We start from the raw sequence: 24,228 nt of genomic DNA, 5'->3' as shown, positions 1-24,228 counted from the left end.
TCAGACACAAAGTCAGGTCTACGAAATAACGACCCTAATGTTTATATCATATGGAGTTGAATATGTTTCTGATATTTACACTTGTGTTTACGTTGAGACGTGTATCCTATACTATGTGAGATAATGTTGTGATTTTAAAATGCCGGTAATTTCTTTGTTAAGTCAATTAATTCTTTAACAAGAGGCTAAAATCCGACAATGGCATACAAACTGTTTTGAATAACGAATTGAAAGCAAATATTAAAGCGATACGATTACAGCGTGACGAAAGTTGCTCGATCAGATATTTTGATCAACCCTACACTACTCAGACTAGAATGTTCAAATTTAAAGAAAAATAAAGTGTCTGTGCGTGAAAAAACTAAAGTGGATGTTGTAGGTAACGGTGAGTAGCAGAAGCAATGATGAAGCAAGCAACGGATTAAGATTAAGTTAAAGCAACGTCATTTCCTTTACATTTATTGACTGATCCCATATAAAGGACTTCAGGTGCATGAAAAATAGAGATGTTGAAACAGTCGACAATCCAAATATTTGTGTGCAATGCTACATCTGAGAACAAAACTGTACAAAAAACCGCTGAATCACTATTTTGCGCAGATTCTTGCGTGAAGAAAGAAATTATCTTGCCATTTTGTCTTGAAATCTAGCACGATGACATCACTTCATCATAATTTTTTTTCAATATGGCTTCCTAAGTATTTCGTGAAATTTTCAAGAAAATGAAAGTTATATATGAAATGTCGTTTTCTAGATTTCATACAATTCAATGGAATGGCGATAAGTCAAATATCCATGGATAGTCCTCTACGTGAAAAGATGAGCGTGATGTTGTTTTGATAAAGTTCCGCTACAATTAATGTTGCAGACTCCCTAAGATGATATTAAATGACATGCACGTTGTCGTCATCGTCAAGGTCAAACAGTACCGCGGAGTGCGTATGTCAACAAATAGTAAAATAATACAAATGGACATTATGATGACGTGTGCAAGGGGTTACTTCTCTCACCTAACACACAGCGAGCATGAAGCCAGACGTGCGATCTCCCTTCTTGTAGTAGATTTCGAGATAACTGTTTACAGTTTCTCTGACAGAATGAATGAAAGCTTTGTTTTTCTCACAATGATCGTTAGCCATAGACAAACCTTTCCCAGCTGGGCCATTCTGTGCAATCCAACTTATTGGAACGTTCACGGTTGGATGCAAACACATAAACTGTATAAACATTGCTCTATGCTGTGTTATCTGATGAAGGGTTATTCTCACGAGCCACATACATACATGAATGTACATCTTATAAATGTGCGCATGTGCTGTGCTGTTACTATATTCCTACTAGTATATAAAGATATATAGGAAATGGGAGGATACTGCAGCTTTTTAAAATAATAATATGTAAGCAACGCAGTGCCTTTTACAGCGTTATCGTCAAAATGATATTAATATATGTAAATGATATGCAAACGTCAGCCTCTGATACGACCAAACTAACGGAAACACCACGTTCATTCTTCGGTGCGATTGAAACTCGCACAGAGTTCAGTTTTCGGCAACAGCTAGTCTTGCCCGTTCTAATCGTGCACAACATCGTGTTGGACCTCGGCGTCTTTCACCTGTCCATGCAGCCTTTGTCGCTACTGAGCGATTCATGAGTTTTAAGGAATTGTTCCGATTGGAAGCCACAGAAGCCTCCGACGTAAGTGAGCGTGCTTTATAAGCGTGCTGAATAGCAAATACCTGGCATCGTTTCGCTCATTTAACTCGACGCAGGGCTCATGAAATATTAGTAGATGACGCTCTGAGAAATTATTCTCAGGACTGTAGATGTAAAGTCGAAGATAATTCATACATTGCAGCTAGAGCGACAAACATGAAGATTGCGGATATTGTCGTTTTGGTGACTGTAACAGCGTCCTTTGGTAACTTTAGCTTTGGGACTGACTATCAAATGTTGGTATTTCTTCATAATTCCTCTGATCCGTTGGAGAGTCCATACACAATGCCGAAAGTTATGCCAGCCATCGATATTGCCGTGGAAAAAATCAACAACGACAGTTCACTACTTGAGAACCACTCACTGAAGACGATAGTTGTAGACTCGGGTTGCAATCGCATCCAGTCGGTACTTGCAACCGTAGACACGCTTCTGTCGGTGAACGTATCCAGCTTTATCGGACCAGCATGCTGGAATCCGATGGAAATGGTCGGTGTGATGGCGGCTCATTGGAACTTGCCAGTCATTTCGGGAGCAAGCGAAGATCCTGACCTCAGCAAAAAGGAAATATACCCAACTCTTACTCGTACATATGCTCCTCTTGACAGGTTAGCTATCGGCCTCTCTGCCATGATAAGCGATTTTAGTTTCCGCTTGTTTGGAATGATATACGACGACGAAAACTCTGACGCGTTCATCATCGGGTATGCCGTTTATTGGTACGACTGGGACGCCACAAACAGCTCTTTCACTACAGATCCCAGGGGAGTACGTGCGTACAAACCTTCCCAATTGAAGGACGGAGAGCTTCGTGCGATACTCCAAAATGTTTCCCTGGTGTCAAGAGGTATGGAGACTTTTTGAATTGTATGCCCTTACTTTTCCAGTGAAACACTAAATACGACAGGTTACTTTATCCATTGTATACGCTACAAATCGTTGTGTGTGAAAAATAGCATCAACCTGTAATGCGACAATTGACCGCTGACAGCGTGTTGCAGAATTTTGCGGTCAGGCTTAGTGCAGCTAATGGAAACCAGATTATATATAGCGTTGTTTGGCATCTTAATACGTCTGCCTAAAACTTTTGATGGAGGGTCTCCCACAGCGCGACAAGGGCATACATAAAAACTTGTAACACAATATGCAAATGTCATCACACAGTTTGATATCTCTCATTTTCCGTGCCATGGGCATTCTTGCTATCGTACATATATACCTTTGAATTGAATCCATTTTATCACATCAATCGAATGCAGAGCGTGAGTCTTGCAATTTAACAGTAAATAACACTTGATAACGAATCTACGCGCCGGAAGAAAAAACACCAATCTATCTATATACTAGACAGAAAAAAGTGAAAGTGCCTCGATTGCATTTGTGGTTGCCCCAGCATAGTATATTAAGTGGAGACTTTGTCCACTGGGTTTCATGTTCTTGATTCGATACTTGTCATAGACATTGGAATCAAATCAAGCACAAAAAGTGAAACACAAGGAGGGACGATTGTCTCGGCAATGTGTAATTGAGTTATCGTTTCATACGTTACTTGGTAACGCCGGAGGCGGGAAGTCGGAGTCACAGAATAAAAGCGGCGAGTGTGTCGTTGACGGAAGGGAAAATAGAAAGAATTCATTACCGATAGATATGTAAATAACCTACTGACAGACATATACCATTTTGTCATTAAGTATAATTGGTGTTGGCCTTAATCTTTATCGTTGATAAACCATTGTATAATGATAAGGCGGAGGTTTAAGATCGATAAATAAGGCTACAGTAAGTAAGTTCTTTGTTTAGCGTCTGTCGCGCGTATGTTTCCCGAGTTTTTCAGAAAAAGAAAACAAAAACTCATTTCTTACAAATTTATTTTCCATAGATGACGGTATTCTGTAGCAACACCGAGCCATGACTTTTACTGTGCCACAAAATAGTTCCTTAAAGCGGTCATATTACAACCATTGAACTCAGTATTTGGTGAAGAAAACTGTTTGCTCCTCAAGTAAATGAGGATTGAGAAACAGCTATATGAGAAAAGTGTCAAATAATTTATCATTGCATATTAATTTTATGTTTTTCTTTTTTAACCGCTTAACACCCGTCTACCTTTCGGAATTTTGAGTGGCACAAAATGAAGAATTTACTTACTTTGGTCTAATGAGAAAATTTCATTCAAAATGTAACGGAGAGTTTGCCTCAGTACACTGTAAAGTTAAGTGTTCAAGGATAGAACACTAATTAAACGCCTTTTTGTAACACTTTTTGGACGCGTCCAGACGTTCAGAAATTTAACACTACGTGTTCAACCAACGTTCAATTTTTGAACGCACGTGTGCAGATTTTGAACACTATGTGTTCATCAGACATTATATTGAACACACGTTGCACATGAAATGTGTTCAATTAATTGAACGCATTTACGCGTTCAAAGGGCTGTAACACTTTTTGAACGCATGGACGCCGTTCAACGATAAGTGTGTTAAAGGCTAGAACACATGATGCTCGCTTGTTGAACACCTTTAATTTTGGGCGTTCAGGGGGTGTTCAAGCCTTGAAATAACATTACAGACCAATGACATTCAGTAAAATTATTTTATTTTAAAAATACACAAAGCATTTCTAGAGTAAAATACAATAATTTACTGTAAAATGGGCAAATAAACATTGCCAATTTGCATGTAAGTTTGTCAGAGGAAAATACCAACGGTGTTAACACCCTTCTATCAAAACATAAGAAATAAAAATCCCCATGAACACTGTAGATCGTTTTAAAAAATATGAAAAAAGAAATGCCAAATAGGTTTTACATAAATATTGTGGATTACGTTTTAAGGTTCATACTTGTTTGAAATGTACAAAAACTCATCTGAAAAAGCTCAAAATTTGGCTTAATTATTGTGTTGAAAACACGTATATGTATGGAATGCATACTTCATTGTTGCAAAATGGTTTCTTAAAGACATTTCCTCTTGTATAGACAATTGTACATTTTGAAGAAAAAAAAGTTAGTCAAGGCTTCTCTAGTGCACATGGTATATAGTTGTCCACATTAAAGTAAACACAACATGTCAAGTTGTCAAAGTGTCACAGTGAGGCGCAACATGCAGAAAGTGGGGAAAGTTGGTCCTTGGCAGGGTAAAACCTATTTCCTTGTCCAACAAAGTCCTTCATAAACAAAAAGTTTTGTTTATTTGTAATATCTTTAAATAAACAATGAAATAAATCGGTGACATTTCAAAAATCTACTTCTCAGAAATTAAAAACATATTCGTAAAGACCTTTCAAATTCTGGTGTACCTTGCTATTAATTTTTATAAAAATGTTTTTACCAAAAATGGTAAAAATCAACCTTAAAATAAAAAAAACCCGTAGATTTCATCATAACGTATATATATCACATTTTGGTAATCCCTCATATCTTAAAAATGTCTGACATTATTAGTATTATTATTATAAACTTTATTTCGGACTTAAAAGTCCATATAAATGTTGTGATAATGTTATTACAGACTATTTGAAGAATTAATTGTTCTCTTGCATAAGTGTAAATGTCTTTAATGTCTTAAAAATACAAAATTCAAAATTTCTGCATAATTTGAACAGTCTTAAAAAGGCTATCAGTAGAGATCTATGTCCTAAATATTAAAGCTGTTCAATTAGCAGTTTTGGAGAAGATTTTTAAAGTTTTTTTTGACCAAAAATGACGAAAATTGCCACGAAATATAAAAAAAATGAATATTTCATCACAACTAGCACAAATTTTACTAAGGTCATTCCTAGGGACATGTTTACCAAATATTGAAGACGTCAGTAAAAGAGAAGAAGATTTTTGCCAAAAATAGCAAAATTAGCCTCAAAAATATAAATTTGCATAGTTCATTATAATTTGAACATATGTGATTAGGGTAGTCCCTGGGGACTTGTAATCCAAATATTAAAGGATTCGTAAAGGCTGTTTTGACGAAAAACCTTGTTATGTACAAATTTGAGTACAATGCTACACATCCACCTATTTAGCTGGCAGCAAAGCTAAAAACCAGTTGCTAAGAACAAGAGACGTGTTGAGCTACAATACAAAATTCTCTCAGGTTTGGTAGCATGCTTTGATCAACTAAATGTTACAAGGGAATAAGCTTCCAAAGACGTGAAGATCCTTTATCAGATGCAAGGGGGAATGAAAAATTGAAGCAGAAAGTGACAGAAAATTGAGAGTGAAAATTTCAGAAAATTCTGTAATTCAGAGTGGACATTTTTACTCTGAATTTTCCGTCGCTCTCAGCTTTAATTTTTCATTCCACCCCTACATCTGATAAAGGAGACTACAAGTCCGTGAAAGCTTATTCTCCGGCAACATTTAGTTGATCATAGCATGCTACCAAAGCTTAGATTAATTCAGAAAAAAAAATACAGAAACTTATCAAAATTCAGTTACTGACCCTTGGAAGTTTAAATCTACATTAGAGATGAACTGAGGTTCTCAAGCTTGTTTCCAGACAGCTACCTGTACACTCATCTTCTTCATTATCTGTACCACCAGCTTCTGTAACAACTCTTCGATTTTCAGTTCAATCCAACTTTTTACATCCTGAAAATAATGCAACAATAGGTAATATTGCGAGATGAGACTTTAAATGAAAGACAAGGAGCTGGGGAGATTTTCATATACAGTGCCTCTTTTCAATACTGTTACAAAATATTGGCTTCTTGTTGTCATCAACTGATTAAAAAAAAGCCAAACTCTCATATGCTGAAACAATATATTGTATACTCTACAATGTTTAATTGATTTTTTTACATGTGAAAAAAAAAGCCAAACTCTCATATGCTGAAACAATACATTGTATACTCTACAATGTTTAATTGATTTTTTTACATGTGATTGTCTCTACTAAAAGACATTTGTTAGCTGTGATTACGCAGCGGTTCTATGCAAGGCGTATCGATCGCGCTCAGGTCAAGGGTTATCGCTACAGATGTGTTGCGGTGACCCTTGACCCGAGTGAGATCGATCGATAGGCCATGGCCAAAGTACCACTGCGTATTCACAGCTAGTTGTTGGTATACCAGCCACTGAAAGAAAAAACGTTTCTTCACGTAGTTAAGCTATTTTTTTATTTTTTTAAATTTTTTTTTATTTTAATTTTTTTTTTATCAGTCCATCATCCAACGGGCGTTTAGCCCAATTACAGGATGAGGCACGCATAACCCACTATCTCCCCAATGGAGCACTGAGGAGTAAAGTGCAGAGTTGTGAACTCACCGTCCTCCGCGACAGTGAGTCTACTAGTCTGGACCTACCGGGTCTTGAACCGGTCTCGAACTCACCATCCTCTGATAGAGTCTGAGAGTCCGTCGCCCTAAACACTGGTCCACGGTGCCTCCGTTTCAAAGTACAATACGATTAATTTCGAAGGATATTAATACAGATGCTTCAAAATCGAATACCTTTTACTATTTTGGAGAGAAAACTTACCCTTTCTGGTCTTGCTTCCGCACGATCACGACTTCAGGGTGCGCTGACAAGAAAAATGTCGCAAATTCCGTTTTGATGCATCATGGGATAGGAAAACGCACCAAATTTGAACACCAAGTGTTTAGAAACAGAACGCCTCTTGCACGCCGATGTTAAAATTAAAACGTTCATGGTGGTTTTCCGATTTTCTTTTCAAATTTTCAAAATTTTAACATGTTATAAACGTGTAAAATTATTTTGTATACTTTCTATTTTAGAAAAAACATGCTTTCAGCAATTGTAGACCGGAAATATGTTTCACTTAGTGGGAAATTCGTTACACCAAAATCCGTGTACGTTTGCCGGACAGCGAGGCTGTAGTAAATTTAATATAGCCATTGTAAAGTAAAAAACCCCAAAAGATTGTTAATTATTTCACAGTATTGTACAATTTCTGTGATCCTGAGTTTTTAAACACTTGAAGGAGATGGTTGTTAATACTACGTGTTCAGGTTTAGAACACCATTGTTAATAATATGAACACTAGTGTTAACAATATGAACACTAGCCGTTCAAATTTGAACACCGACACGTACATTTTGAACGCGTAAAGACGCGTCTAGCGTCCGCTATTTTTACAGTGTAAGCTTAGAGTTAATCTATCTGATTATAGAACAGATGTAGATGTAAACTGTTCTGCTATTCTTGGCAGATTGCAAAACTGTTGCCACAATCAGAGAATCGAAAGTTTATACCGCGCACGCTGTGACCTGTGTACCAAATTTTACGAATACTTTCGATCAACGAGTTTAGTAGGCGCAGCATATATGTGGGAAGGATTTTGCACGACCCTTTTCTTGTAAGAGTCAATCTCTTTAAGAGTCAATCTCTTGTAGTATTGACCTTAGATCACTGTTTGGAGAAACAAGCACATGAGTTAATAGACCGCATGTGAAACTGTAATCATATACCACCACGAAGGTTGATTTAAGACAGAGTTTCTGGATATTATTGGCATCTATGTCAAGTTTGTAAAATTGTGAAATACGATACAGTGAGTGTATTATTATCAGCGGATTAACTGATCCAGGTTAAAATTGTTACAGTTAAGTTCAGTAAAGGTAAAAGCTCGAAGTTCGAATTGTGTTTTAATCAGCAAAATTCAATGACATTTTATGAAGTTAATTATTAAGATTTCTTTTCTCCTTTAAAATTTTGAAGGATCTATGCAAAGTCCAACTCGCAAAATAATGAAGGTGGGAAGATTTGTAGGGTTACACTATGTTTACAATCGATTCCAGATGTGCATCCTTTCTGACATTTGACCCTGAACAGTAGGATTTGTTCTTGTGATAATTGATCCCATGGAAGCTTACTATAATCCACGCTTCGTTCAGTGACACTATATCATGTATTTTTGTCGACGAGACAGAATGCAAGCGATCAAATCCAGAAGTGTTCCTGTACTTAATCAATTAAGACAAAGTGACCGATTGTGGCCTGAGCAGTAATACATTCCTCAAATCAATCGATAGATAAACCGCAGGTGTATGGGTGTATGTGATAATTACGATCGTAACCTGGAGATTTGGACCGGGTCAGTTCCTTAGCATCAATTGTGCCTGATATACCATGTTTTACACCAACGTAACATCGGGAGTCTTTCCTTGATGATTTTATTTGAATGGGAAAACAATGAAACATGAAAAAATTAACACTTAAAGAGGCACTCCCACTCGGTAACATTTATAAAACACATTTTTTTAATGTCAACGGTCGATATTTGACGTGGCGACTGCGCACGGATCGCGAGATCTCGATAAAAACATGTCATTTCCCGAGCGCATTTTTCACATCCTGAAGTTTTACGATCGTTTCATCACCCGAAATCCCCTGAAGGTTTGTTGTTGTGCTGATTGACGATATTCTAGGTAGTCCATAATAAGTTCGAACGATGCAATTTTACCTCCCACTGCGAAGACTTTATATACAGCATTATGCCTTCACTTCAGGTAAGTTTTTTTAAAACTTCTCCGTAGTTTTTGTCGTTTTTATTACTCTCAGTCAGTTCTGTTATATTTTTAACAAATACCACATAGATATCAGTTTTTACGTGTAAAATATTAGCCGCCTCTGATGACTACATTTTGTCGTCTGCCACACATTTACGCATAGTTCGATACATAGCGGTCGCCGCGTGGTATGCGTGCATACCAAGCGGCGGCCGCTATGTATCAACCAAACGTAACTGTGCTGGTGACCTATGCTAATTCTGGTGGAATCAGCAAACTTTGTTTTCCGTTCCGAGTCAGTAAGACTCGGCTTTCCCCCACGGGGCATGACCGATCACCGACGTGAGTGGTACTGTGGCGTAAAGCAGCATTATACTCCATAGCTTAGTTGACAATGGCCCCAGTGCCAAACGTTCGATGTTCGGAAGCTGAATTTAGGTGGGCCGAAATTCAAACTTTTACTTTTTGAGGACATGTTTTTATCGATATCTCGTGATCCGCGCGCAGTCGCCACGTCAAATATCGACTGTTGGCATTAAAAATGTGTTTTTAATGTTACCAAGTGATGGGAGTGCCTAAGTCGCGCCAAATGTTTCAAAAATATTTATCGTCATAGAGTAAAAATAAACTGTCAAATTTTCTTTCTAAAAACAAGTCTTAAACGTGTATGAATAATAAAGAAAAAAGTTCTTTCGTCCATATCATTGCATTTTATTAATGTACCTTTTCATAAAATAGCATTCATTTGAAAATACGTGTCATTAAATATTTGAATGTGCCTGTACAGATAAAGATGACGTGCAACCGTCTTTCTTGATTGAAATAAAAATTCGATGGAATTACGGAAGAAAATAAACGAGAAAAGTATTATTGCAAAAAAAGGGCAGAATGTTATGTAATGCTTAATTGTAAAATATTCTTTAAACCGTAATGAGAAGATAAACTTTTCAAACATTGGAAATATCACACTCCCATACTTATTGACGTACACATACACGTGTATTTGATATAAAGGTGCAATGAATGCTGATTATAAGGGAAAAAAGAAAAAAAATCAAGCACACACAAAAAATATTGAAATGATTAAAAACAAAACCACAAATAGTACTTGCACTACTACAAAAAACAAAACGAACCACCATCAGGTCTGACTAAAAAAAGAAAGAGAATCACAATTGAAAAGTCGACCGAGATCGCGCCGGCGTTGAGGCTGTAAAGAAACCAAAACGAGGTCAGCTTGGAAAAAAAACCAAAGCGAGGTTACAAAAAAAAAAAAAAAAAAAAAAAAAAAAAAAAAAAAAAAAAAAAAGAGGTTACCAAAAAAAAAACTCAGTAGAAAAAAAAGAGGCCCGTTCGAGAAAAGAAAACAGAGTGGGACACCCCGCAGAAAAAGCCCAACATGAAAATTGAATAATTGTCAACGTCATGATTGTTACAGTTTAATGCCAGAGGGTTTGGGATCATCACACTCGGATGTTGGACATGATATTTGGGGTATTTCAGCGATAACTCTCAGCTTCTAGTCTTCAATATCATCTCATGTACGTCGAAGTTACCGACACGTCCCATTGTATATTAAACAGTTACCAGTTTTGGTTAAAAGTGGACAAAAGACTCGTGGTGGTTCGTCGGCTGCAAGCGGTCCCCTCGCTCCAATGTACACTCGAGGTGGTAAGCCAGCGGCCGGCGGTCCCGTCGCTAGTACAGTAGGCCTACACGCCGGCAACCAGCGATCCCCTCGCTGTAAAGTGTAGGGCCGCCTCTCCCAAACCATAGACAGTCTGTGCCCAAACCCCAACAAAACGATGGCTTGCCGCTAGCCCACCGTTACGTGTGGTTCGATACACAGCGGCCGCCGTGTGGGTATGCATAGTAACATTGCATACCGCGCAGCGGCCTCTTTCTGCATGGCAGGGCTGTGTGTTACCGGCGTGACACGGCCTCCCGTATAACGCCGGTAACACGTACACAGCCCTGTCACGCAAAGCTAGCAGCGGCCTCGATGTATCGAACCACACACGTATCCCGTGGGTTTAGACTCTAAACGGAGTGTGGCAAAGGCAAAAATACTCGGGCTGAAACACTCCGTTTAAATTCGAGGCAACGTTTTCACTAGTACCTGTAGAACGCGAACGCGCCCGACTTGACAAACACTGATCAAGCAGCCGCTATTTCTCTGTATACTGTAGCTCAACACAACCAGCAAAGGGAGTGGTAGGGCTACGGAACCGCAGCAAGGCCGGGCTGTGAGTTACCGGATACGGCCAGGCCGTATAACGCCGGTAACTCACAGCCCTGCCCTGCCACCAAGAGCTATGTATAGGCTACTGCACAAATATCGTAGCTCCATATATTGGACTGTGTGGATATAAAGATTTCTGCAATGGGGATCGACATGTCGTGTATGTGCCTGTCTAGCCCTGCGAGTATAGTGAGAGTGTCTGGCGTTGCGAAGGCCGGACACTCTCGCCATACTCGTAGTCGTAAGGTAAGGCTTGTACAGTTGCGTCGCTTGTCTTGTCGAACACGGAAAGCGATGGACGTTCTCTCAACACCGGCAGATTTCTTCAAAACTATTCATTTTATCATGATTTGGGTGATCTTTGAGGATAGACGAGGAATTAGCAAACAACGAGGTGGTTTATTATCATGGTATTTGAACCCGATGTATCGAACCATACGTATAAAACTATGTAGAAATCATGTAGGCCAAACGGCGATGACAGTGCGGCTCGGTGGAAGGCCTGCAGTGGGCTCCCTGCCATACCGCGCCTAAGGCATCGATATGTTCGCAGTGTTGCTATGAAGGGTCATGGGTTGTACGTCTCGCTCGTGATCTGACCTGTGGACTGCCTGAAATTGGCTCAGTTAACTTGACTCTCTGGAACTATTCACTGTTAACTTGGACGTTCTTTAGGTGATATTGCCCACTTCATTTCATCAAGTATGGTTTCAAGTAGAGCAGGGCCCAGCCAAACAGAGCTAGGTTTCAAGATGTCACGTTATCACTGAAATGCTCGATTAATATTTCGTCAAACATTGGAGTATGTGGTGATCGGATTCCCGGCTGTTGGGGATTCATCGATCGAAGGAAACGTGAACCATGAGTTTTTTGAATAAAATAATTGTAATTTCGGGCTTGTTTTTTTTCTGTGGCGAGTGCTTGTTTTTTTCTCTTTTTTTTCTTTTTTCTTTTTTTTTTTTTTTTTTTTTTTGCTGTGGCGAGTCCTCATTTATTTTTTTCTTTCCACAGGCCTACGCGTTTTTTTTTGTATCTCTGTTCATGGCATTTTTTTTATTTTTTTATTTTATTTTATTTTATTTTATTTTATTTTTTTGTAGATGAGATCCACTTTTGTCTAGAGCCATCACTGCCGAATTTTTTCTCTGATTTTCTCTCTTTACTGTCAAAGCGGCTGGTGATTCATATTATATTTTTGATTATCTATAATACGTTTATTATGAGACGTAGTGCTTTTTAATTTTCTGAAGTACATAAATAATTTTATGTGTGCATGGCTTTTTTTGTCTGATTCTTTTACAATTATTTTCTGTATGTGGTTCACGTTTTTATTTTTGTACTATTTTTTCCGAGTGGTAGTAGTGATTTTTAGTGATTTTCTTGTGAATTTTTTGGACGTATCACTGTATAACATATTTTTCTTTTTTCTTTTTGTAAAATCAGCACTCATTGCACCTTTTTCGCGAACTATTATGTCGATAAGTATGGATGTATGACTTTTTCAAATCGTTGAAAATTGTTTATTTCCTAATTACGCTTAAAAGATTTTTTCTCAAGTTAAAATGAAGTATTAAATGGCATTTCTGTCTTTTATTTTTTAATTATACTTTTCTTACTTATTTCCTTCCTAATGAGACCGAATTTTTATTTCAATTGAGAAAAACAGTTTATTTTTGCACTGAATCGATAAATATTTTTGAAACATTTGGCGCGCCGTAACCAAGTGATGGGAGTGCCACTGTAAAGTCACAGTCAACAATGACTTCAAATTTTAAAAAAAACTAAGCTTAGCCTCGGATATGTGGCGGTAGTATTCGATGGTTTGAGCGTTTACATACATTATTATTTCCCTTTTTTTATTCTTGTCATTCTTCATTTACATTTTGGATGGTGTTCAAGTTTTCTTGCTTGCCTGTTCAGAGATATCATTATATGGAACGAATCAATAAACCTCTCGAGCTCCAAAATACTCACTTTTACACACGCCCGGGTCTCCCTGGAAACCATACTCGTTGTGTCGTCTCTTGTCTCCCAATACTTCTGTAACAGTTCATGTATGCTCTAGACATTTTTAATAATTATTTCCTAATGCCCTACGGCATTCCAAATGTTTCAAAATATTTATCGATTCAGTGCAAAAATAAACTGTTTTTCTCAATTGAAATAAAAATTCGGTCTCATTAGGAAGGAAATAAGTAAGAAGAGTATAATTAAAAAATAAAAGACAGAAATGCCATTTAATACTTCATTTTAACTTGAGAAAAAATCTTTTAAGCGTAATTAGGAAATAAACAATTTTCAACGATTTGAAAAAGTCATACATCCATACTTATCGACATACATACACGTATAATAGTTCGCGAAAAAGGTGCAATGAGTGCTGATTTTACAAAAAGAAAAAAGAAAAATATGTTATACAGTGATACGTCCAAAAAATTCACAAGAAAATCACTAAAAATCACTACTACCACTCGGAAAAAATAGTACAAAAATAAAAACGTGAACCACATACAGAAAATAATTGTAAAAGAATCAGACAAAAAAAGCCATGCACACATAAAATTATTTATGTACTTCAGAAAATTAAAAAGCACTACGTCTCATAATAAACGTATTATAGATTATCAAAAATATAATATGAATCACCAGCCGCTTTGACAGTAAAGAGAGAAAATCAGAGAAAAAATTCGGCAGTGATGGCTCTAGACAAAAGTGGATCTCATCTACAAAAAAATAAAATAAAATAAAATAAAAACGAAAAAAATAAAAAAATGCCATGAACAGAGATACAAAAAAAACCGCGTAGGCCTGTGGAAAGAAAAAAATAAATGAGGACTCGCCACAGCAAAAAAAAAAAGAAAAAAGAAAAAAACAAGAAAAAAACAAGCACTCGCCACAGAAAAAAAAACAAGCCCGAAATTACAATTATTTTATTCAAAAAACTCATGGTTCACGTTTCCTTCGATCGATGAATCTCCACCAGCGGGGAATCCGATCACCACATACTCCAATGTTTGACGAAATATTAATCGAGCATTTCAGTGATAACGTGACATCTTGAAACCTAGCTCTGTTTGGCTGGGCCCTGCTCTACTTGAAACCATACTTGATGAAATGAAGTGGGCAATATCACCTAAAGAACGTCCAAGTTAACAGTGAATAGTTCCAGAGAGTCAAGTTAACTGAGCCAATTTCAGGCAGTCCACAGGTCAGATCACGAGCGAGACGTACAACCCATGACCCTTCATAGCAACACTGCGAACATATCGATGCCTTAGGCGCGGTATGGCAGGGAGCCCACTGCAGGCCTTCCACCGAGCCGCACTGTCATCGCCGTTTGGCCTACATGATTTCTACATAGTTTTATACGTATGGTTCGATACATCGGGTTCAAATACCATGATAATAAACCACCTCGTTGTTTGCTAATTCCTCGTCTATCCTCAAAGATCACCCAAATCATGATAAAATGAATAGTTTTGAAGAAATCTGCCGCGTGTTGAGAGAACGTCCATCGCTTTCTGTGTTCGACAAGACAAGCAACGCAACAAGCCTTACCTTACGACTACGAGTATGGCGAGAGTGTCCGGCCTTCGCAACGCCAGACACTCTCACTATAGGCCTACTCGCAGGGCCAGACAGGCACATACACGACATGTCGATCCCATTGCAGAAATCTTTATATCCACACAGTCCAATATATGGAGCTACGATATTTGTGCAGTAGCCTACTAGCCTATACATAGCTCTTGGTGGCAGGGCAGGGCTGTGAGTTACCGGCGTTATACGGCCTGGCCGTATAACGCCGGTGTTATACGGCCTGGCCGTATCCGGTAACTCACAGCCCGGCCTTGCTGCGGTTCCGTAGCCCTACCACTCCCTTTGCTGGTTGTGTTGAGCTACAGTATACAGAGAAATAGCGGCTGCTTGATCAGTGTTTGTCAAGTCGGGCGCGTTCGCGTTCTACAGGTACTAGTGAAAACGTTGCCTCGAATTTAAACGGAGTGTTTCAGCCCGAGTATTTTTGCCTTTGCCACACTCCATTTAGAGGCTAAACCCACGGGATACATCTGTGGTTCGATACATAGCGGCCGCTGCTAGCTTTGCATGGCAGGGCTGTAGGTACACTGTAAAGTTAAGTGTTAAAGGATAGAACACCAATTAAACGCCTTTTTGTAACACTTTTTGAACGCGTCTAGACGTTCAGAAATTTAACACTACGTGTTCAACCAATGTTCAATTTTTTAACACACGTGTGCAGATTTTGAACACTTCGTGTTCATCAGACATTATATTGAACACCATGTGTTACATATCTGAACACACGTTGCACATGAAATGCGTTCAAAAAATTGAACGCATTTACGCGTTCAAAGGGCTGTAACACTTTTTGAACGCATGGACGCCGTTCAACGATAAGTGTGTTAAAGGTTAGAACACATGATATGCACTTGTTGAACACCTTTAATTTTGCGCGTTCATGGGGTGTTCAAGCCTGGAAATAACAAAACAGACCACTTATATTCAGTAAAATTATTTTATTTAAAAATACACAAAAATTCCTTTTGTAAAATACAATTATTTAGTGTCAATTGGGCACATAAACAACGTTGGTGTTTTCCTCTGACAAACTTTACAAAGTGGCCATATGGCCACTTTGTAAAGTTTGTCAGAGGAAAACACCAACGCTAATTAACACCTTCCTATCAAAACAGAACAAAAGAAAATCCCCATAAACACTGTAGATCGTTTTCAAACAATATGAACAAAGTAGTGACAAAACAGTGTTTCCTTATTGTGGATTACGTTATATGTTCATACTTGCAAAAACGTACGAAAACATCTGTTTGAAAAAGCTAAAAATTTGGCTTACTTGAATATATCACATTTTGATAATTCCTTATGTCTTAAAAATGTCTGAAATGTCTTTAATGTCTCAAAACTACAATTTTGTGTATTTCATCATAACTTGTACATATATGATTAGGAAAATCCCCGGAAACCTGTACTCCAAATATTAAATGAATCGTACTGGCCGTTTTGAAGAAAACGCTTGGGATGTAAACATTTGAGGATGATGCCACACATTTACCTATGATATAAGGTCTACGTCCTTAACAGCAAAGCTAAAATCAGTAACAAACCGAGAACAAAGACGTCTTGATCTAAAATATAAAATAATCAAAGATTTGGTAGCAGGCTATGATCAACTAAATGTTACTGGCATAAGCCTTCAAAGACGTGAAGTCTCCTTCATCAGATGCCAGGGTGCAATGAAGATTTGAAGCAGAAAGCGACAGAAAATTCAGAGAGGAAATTTCAGAAAATTCCGAAATTTAGAGTGTAATTTTTTTACTGTGAATTTTCTGTGGCTTTCTGCTTTAATTCTTCATTCCACCATTGCATCTGATAAGGGTGACTACAAGTATTTGAAAGCTTATTCTCCAGTAACATTGAGTTAATCATAGCGTTCTGGACATAGCTCAGATAAATTCAGAACAGAAATACAGAATCTTATCAATTCAGTTACTAACCCTCGAAAGTTCAAATCTACATCAGAGATGAGCTGAGGTTCTCAAGCTTGTTTCCAGACAGCTATCTGTACACTCATATTCTTCAATTTCTGTACCAATAGCTTCTGTAATAACTCTTCGATTTCTCGTTCATCCAACTTTTCACATCCTGAAAATAATGCAACAATAGATAATATGGCGACATGAGACTTCAAATGAAAGACAATTTGGCCTTATTAGGTCAAGGAAAAGGGGTGACTTTTGTATACAGTGCCTCTTTTCGTCAATGTTACAAAATATTGGCTTCTTCGTGTCATCAACTGATGAAAAGTAAAAGCAAAGCCAACTCTCAACGAACTCTACAACGTGTTGAGCGGTCTCAGTCAGAAAAATGTAACAACTTAGCCGGCTATTGAACCACTCTTTTTTGGGAGTGGAGATTTAGCCGAGCGGTTCTGTCTATGGCCTCTCAGCTAGGCGACTGATGCCGTATGTTGTGGGTTCGAATCCGATTGAAAACTAGCCGTATCTCATATGCTAAAACAATATTCGTCGATGTTTAACTAAAGTTTTAAATTTACATGCGATTATGGTTACTAAAAGACATGTTTTAGCTGTGATTACGCAGCGGTAATGTGGCATATCGATCGCGCTCGGGTCAAGGGTCATCACTCCAGTGATGACCCTTGACCCGAGTGCGATCGATACCCCATGGCCCAAAACACTGCTGCGTATTCACAGCTAGTGTATGGTCCACCAGCCACTGAAAGAAATAAAGGTTTCTTCACGTAGTTAAGCTTTTTCAAAGTACAATACAATTAGTTGCGAAGGTTAATAATACAGATGCTTCAAAATCCAATACCTTTTAATATTTTGGAGAGAAAACTTACCCTTTCTGGTCTTGCTTTCGCACGATCACGACTTCAGCGTGCGCTTACAAGAAAAATGTCGCAACTTCCGTTTTGATGCATCATGGGATAAGAAAAGGCACCAAACTTGAACACCAAGTGTTAAGAAGTAAGAACACTCTTGCACGCCGATGTTAAAATTTAAACGTTCATAGTGGTTTTTTGATTTTTTTTTAAAAATTTCAAAATTTCAACCCGTAATAAACGTGTAAAATTATTTTTTATACTTCCTTTTTTAGAAAAAACATGCTTTCAGCAATTGTAGACGGAAATATTTTCCACTTATTGTGAAATTTGTTACACCGAAATCCGTGTACGTATGCCGGACAGCGAGGCAGTAGTAAAGTTAATATAGCCATTGTAAAGTAAAAAACACAAAAGATTGTTAATTGTTTCACAGTATTGTAAAATTTCTGTGATGCTGAGTTTTTGAACACTTGAAGGAGATGGTTGTTAACACTACGTGTTCAGGTTTAGAACATCATTGTTAATAATATGAACACTAGTGTTAACAATATGAACACTAGCCGTTCAAATTTGAACACCGACATGTACATTTTGAACGCGTAAAGACGCGTCTAGCGTCCGCTATTTTTACAGTGTACGTGTTACCGGCGTTATACGGGAGGCCGTGTCACGCCGGTAACACACAGCCCTGCCATGCAGAACTAGGCCGCAGCGTGCTGCGTGGTATGCAATTTTACTATGCATACCCACATAGCGGCCGCTGTGTATCGAACCACACGTAACCGTGGGCTAGCGGCAAGCCATCGTTTTGTTGGGGTTTGGGCACAGACTGTGTATGGTTTGGGAGAGGCGGTCTACACTTTACAGTGAGGGGATCGCTGGTTGCCGGCGTGTAGGCCTACTGTACTAGCCACGGGACCGCCGGCCGCTGGCTTACCACCTCGAGTGTACATTGGAACGAAGGGACCGCTGGCAGCCGACGAACCACCACGAGTCTTTTGTCCACTTTTAACCAAAACTGGTAACTGTTTAATATACAATGGGACGTGTCGGTAACTTGGACGTCCATGAGATGATATTGAAGACTATAAGCTGAGAGTTATCGCTGAAATACCCCAAATATCATGTCCAACATCCGAGTGTGATGATCCCAAACCCTCTGGCATTAAACTGTAACAATCATGACGTTGACAATTATTCAATTTTCATGTTGGGCTTTTTCTGCGGGGTGTCCCACTCTGTTTTCTTTTCTCGAACGGGCCTCTTTTTTTGTCTTCTGAGTTTTTTGTTTTTTTTTTTTTTTTTTTTTGGTAACCTCTTTTTTTTTTTTTTGTAACCTCGCTTTGGTTTTTTTCCCAAGCTGACCTCGTTTTGGTTTCTTTACAGCCTCAACGCCGGCGCGATCTCGGTCGACTTTTCAATTGTGATTCTCTTTCTTTTTTAGTCAGACCTGATGGTGGTTCGTTTTGTTTATTGTAGTAGTGCAAGTACTATTTGTGGTTTTGTTTTTAATCATTTCGATATTTTTTGTGTGTACTTGATTTTTTTTCTTTTTCCCTTATAATCAGCATTCATTGCACCTTTAAGCTTATATCAAATACACGTGTATGTGTACGTCATAAGTATGGGAGTGTGGTATTTCCAAAATTTTGAAAGTTTATCTTCTCATTACGGTTTAAAGAATATTTTACAATAAGCATTACATAACATTCTGCCCTTTTTTGGCAATAATACTTTTCTCGTTTATTTTCTTCCGTAATTCCATCGAATTTTTATTTCAATCAAGAAAGACGGTTGCACGTCATCTTATCTGTACAGGCACATTCAAATATTTAATGACACGTATTTTCAAATGAATGCTATTTTTATGAAAAGGTACATTAATAAAATGCAATGATATGGACGTAAGAACTTTTTTCTTTATTATTCACACACGTTTAAGACTTTTTTTAGAAAGAAAATTTGACAGTTTATTTTTACTCTATGACGATAAATATTTTGAAACATTTGGCGCGCCGTAATGCCCACCATTTAAAATGTTGCTGGATGATCTCTAAACAAATTGTTGTTGTTGTTGTTGTTGTCGTCGCCGATGATGGTGCTATTTTGTTACAAACTGAGGAACCGAACTAGCTTTCGTAAAAAAATTTATGCTTCTTTCAATTTGAATTTGGCACTGTGGTACAATTTCTGCGAAAGCACCTATGTACGGCGCGCCAAATGTTTCAAAAATATTTATCATCATAGAGTAAAAATAAACTGTCAAATTTCTTTCTAAAAAAAAGTCTTAAACGTGTATGAATAATAAAGAAAAAAGTTCTTTCGTCCATATCATTGCAATTTATTTATTAATGTACCTTTTCATAAAAAGAGATTCATTTGAAAATACGTGTCATTTATTTGAATGTGTCTGTGCAGATAAAGATGACGTCCAACCGTCTTTCTTGATTCAAATAAAAAATCGATGGAATTACGGAAGAAAAGAAACGAGAAAAGTATTATTGCAAAAAGGGCAGAATATTATGTAATGCTTAATTGTAAAATATTCTTTAAACCGTAATGAGAAGATAAACTTTTCAAAAATTTGGAAATACCACACTCCAATACTTATTGACGTACACTACACGTGTATTTGAAATAACGATGCAATGAATGCTGATTACAAGGGAAAAAAGAAAAAAAAATCAAGCACACACACAAAAAATATTGAAATGATTAAAAACAAAACCACAAATAGTACTTACACTACTACCAAAAAACAAAATGAACCACGATCAGGTGTGACTAAAAAAAGAAAGAGAATCACAATTGAAAAGTCGACCGAGATCGCGCCGGCGTTGAGGCTGTAAAGAAACCAAAACGAGGTCAGCTTGGAAAAAAAACCAAAGCGAGGTTACCAAAAAAAAAAAAAAAAAAAAAAACAAACTCAGTAGAAAAAAAAAGACGCCCGTTCGAGAAAAGAAAACAGAGTGGGACACCCCGCAGAAAAAGCCCAACATGAAAATTGAATCATTGTCAACGTCATGATTGTTACAGTTTAATGCCAGAGGGTTTTGGATTATCACACTCGGATGTTGGACAAGATATTTGGGGTATTTCAGCGATAACTCTCATCTTCTAGTCTTCAATATCATCTCATGGACGTCCAAGTTACCGACACGTCCCATTGTATATTAAACAGTTACCAGTTTTGGTTAAAAGTGGACAAAAAACTCGTGGTGGTTCGTCGGCTGCCAGGGGTCCCCTCGCTCCAATGTACAGTAGAGATGGTAAGCCAGCGGCCGGTGGTCTTGCGCTAGTACAGTAGGCCTGCACGCCGGCAACCAGCGATCCCCTCGCTGTAAAGTGTAGGGCCGCCTCTCCCAAACCATAGACAGTCTGTGCTTAAACCCCAACAAAACGATGGCTGGCCGCTAGCCCACGGTTACGTGTGGTTCGATACACAGCGGCCGCCGTGTGGGTATGCATAGTAAAATTGCATACCACGCAGCGCCCAGTGGCCTAGTTCTGCATGGCAGGGCTTTGTGTTACCGGCGTGACACGGCCTCCCGTATAACGCCGGTAACACCACAGCCCTGCCATGCAGAGCTAGCAGCGGCCGCTATATATCGAACCACACACGTATCCCGTGGGTTTAGCCTCTAAAAGGAGTGTGGCAAAGGCAAAAATACTCGGGCTGAAACACTCCGTTTAAATTCGAGGCAACGTTTTCACTAGTACATGTAGAACGCGAACGCGCCCGACTTGACAAACACTGATCAAGCAGCTGCTATTTCTCTGTATACTGTAGCTCTGGGGGGCAGGGCTAGGCTGTGAGTTACCGGCGTTATACGGCCAGGCCGTACAACGCGGGTAACTCTCAGCCCCCACCCAGAGCTATGTATAGGCTACTGCACAAATATTGTAGCTCCATATATTGGACTGTGTGGATATAAAGATTTCTGCAATGGGGATCGACATGTCGTGTATGTGCCGGTCTAGCCCGAGTATAGTGAGAGTGTCTGGCGTTGCGAGGACAGGACACTCTCGCCATACTCGTATAGTCGTAAGGCTTGTACAGTTGCGTTGCTCGTCTTGTCGAACACGGAAAACGATGGACGTTCTCTCAACAAGCGGCAGATTTCTTCAAAACTATTCATTTTATCATGATTTGGGTGATCTTTGAGGATAGACGAGGAATTACCAAACAACGAGGTGGTTTATTATCATGGTATTTGAACGCGATGTATCGTACCACACGTATAAAACTGTGTAGAAATGTAGACCAAACGGCGATGACAGTGCGGCTCGATGGAAGGCCTGCAGTGGGCTCCCATGCCATACCGCGCCTAAGGCATCGATATGTTCGCAGTGTTGCTATGAAGGGTCATGGGTTGTACGTCTCGCTCGTGATCTGACCTGTGGACTGCCTGAAATTGGCTCAGTTAACTTGACTCTCTGGAACTATTCACTGTTAACTTGGACGTTCTTTAGGTGATATTGCCCACTTCATTTCATCAAGTAGGCCTATGGTTTCAAGTAGAGCAGGGCCCAGCCAAACAGAGCTAGGTTTCAAGATGTCACGTTATCACTGAAATGCTCAATTAATATTTCGTCAAACATTGGAGTATGTGGTGATCGGATTCCCCGCTGTTGGGGATTCATCGATCGAAGGAAACGTGAACCATGAGTTTTTTGAATAAAATAATTGTAATTTCGGGCTTGTTTTTTTTTCTGTGGCGAGTGCTCGGTTTTTTTCTTTTTTTTTTTCTTTTTTTCTTTTTTCTTTTTTTTTTTTGCTGTGGCGAGTCCTCATTTGTTTTTCTTTCCACAGGCCCACGCGTTTTTTTGTATCTCTGTTCATGGCGTTTTTTTATTTTTTTTGTTTTTATTTTATTTTATTATATTTTTTTGTAGATGAGATCCACTTTTGTCTAGAGCCATCACTGCCGAATTTTTTCTCCGATTTTCTCTCTTTACTGTCAAGCGGCTGCTGCTTCATATTATATTTGATTATCTATAATACGTTTATTATGAGACGTAGTGCTTTTTAATTTCTTAAGTACATAAATAATTTTATGTATGCATGACTTTTTTTGTCTGATTCTTTTAAAATGATTTTCTGTATGTGGTTCACATTTTAATTTTTTGTACTATTTTTTCCGAGTGGTAGTAGTGCTTTTTAGTGATTTTCTTGTGAATTTTGTGGACGTACCACTGTAAAACATATTTTTCTTTTTCTTTTTTGTAAAATCAGCACTCATTGCACCTTTTACGCGAACTATTATACGTGTATGTATGTCAATAAGTATGGATGTTTGACTTTTTCAAATCGTTGAAAATTGTTTATTTCCTAATTACGCTTAAAAGATTTTTTCTCAAGTTAAAATGAAGTATTAAATGACATTTCTGTCTTTTGTTTTTTAATTATACTTTTCTTACTTATTTCCTTCCTAATGAGACCGAATTGACAGTTTATTTTTGCACTGAATCGATAAATATTTTTGAAACATTTGGCGCGCCGTACCTATGTAACACGACAACAATTCGTGTTACAGCTGACTCAGCGTACAAGCAATTAGAACAGGAACTAAAATTGCAACACATGCGGGCTTTTGAAAAGATATAGTCAGTGCTAAATCGATTGACCTGATTCGGTAGACACGGGATCGAACTTAGAAATGGCTCTACTGTGCGAGTTTGTAAACAATCCGATTCTTAAAAAGGTGTTCAACAAGCGCGTTAATTGCTATTCTCCGTGAGTTGTTGGTAGTATTCCTTGTAAGGACTGAATTTAAGTATACAAAAAGTTATCTAACGGTAGTAAGCAATAAAATCAAGGACATCAGTGAAAAGAATGACACAAGCAAATAACACTTACATAGAAGCGCTTGCGAAAAAGCTTGCCGACAGATGAAGTTAAATCGCCTTATTACCATCGTCGTAAACCACGCGCCTCTTTACGGCAACAGCTCAGCGCTACCCGTCAAGATTTTTGCGTAGGTCAGCGGAGCGGAAATTATTGCTCTGGCTTGCGAGAATGCTTATTACATACAATGCGGCATATAACTGTGTGTATCCAGATAGAGTCCCCGGACACAAACACGGATATGGATCCGTTGACTTAGATATACGATGAGAGAAAGAACTATTAATCGTAATGCATTCCAACCGCAAGCTATCTACCGACATCAGTAATATGGTTTATATTACGCTCGTTTTAGCTAAAGTAACCAAAGTGGCCAGTATTGTTCACTCCATTACTCAAACGCCGACAAAATCTTGCGATTTATATCGTTCAGATGGTTGCATATTGAGGCAGTAATGGCTGTTGTTAGGAAGGCGCGAGTCTTTCCTAGCTACTCGTTTTTTATTGAGTGACAAGGATCACGGTAAATAGAATCTACTTCCCGGCTAGAGTGGAGGTTTGAGATAAAAA

At 38.3% G+C, this 24,228-nt stretch overlaps 1 protein-coding gene across 2 annotated transcripts in view; it reads left to right on the top strand.

The window, feature by feature from the left end:
- The first annotated feature begins 1,471 nt into the window (after nt 1-1,471).
- LOC139117470 (atrial natriuretic peptide receptor 1-like) overlaps nt 1,472-24,228 on the top strand; it is a 65,210-nt gene continuing 42,453 nt past the window's right edge. The window contains exon 1 of one of the 2 annotated variants that reach the window (XM_070680597.1): nt 1,472-2,563. The gene's annotated coding sequence lies outside the window, so the exon portion shown is untranslated. The remainder of the gene's footprint in view (nt 2,564-24,228) is intronic. The other variant, XM_070680596.1, reaches the window with a different exon arrangement.

Source organism: Ptychodera flava, chromosome 18 (genome assembly GCF_041260155.1).
Source record: "Ptychodera flava strain L36383 chromosome 18, AS_Pfla_20210202, whole genome shotgun sequence".
Lineage (NCBI taxonomy): Eukaryota > Metazoa > Hemichordata > Enteropneusta > Ptychoderidae > Ptychodera > Ptychodera flava.
This window is presented reverse-complemented; position numbering and strand designations above follow the sequence as displayed.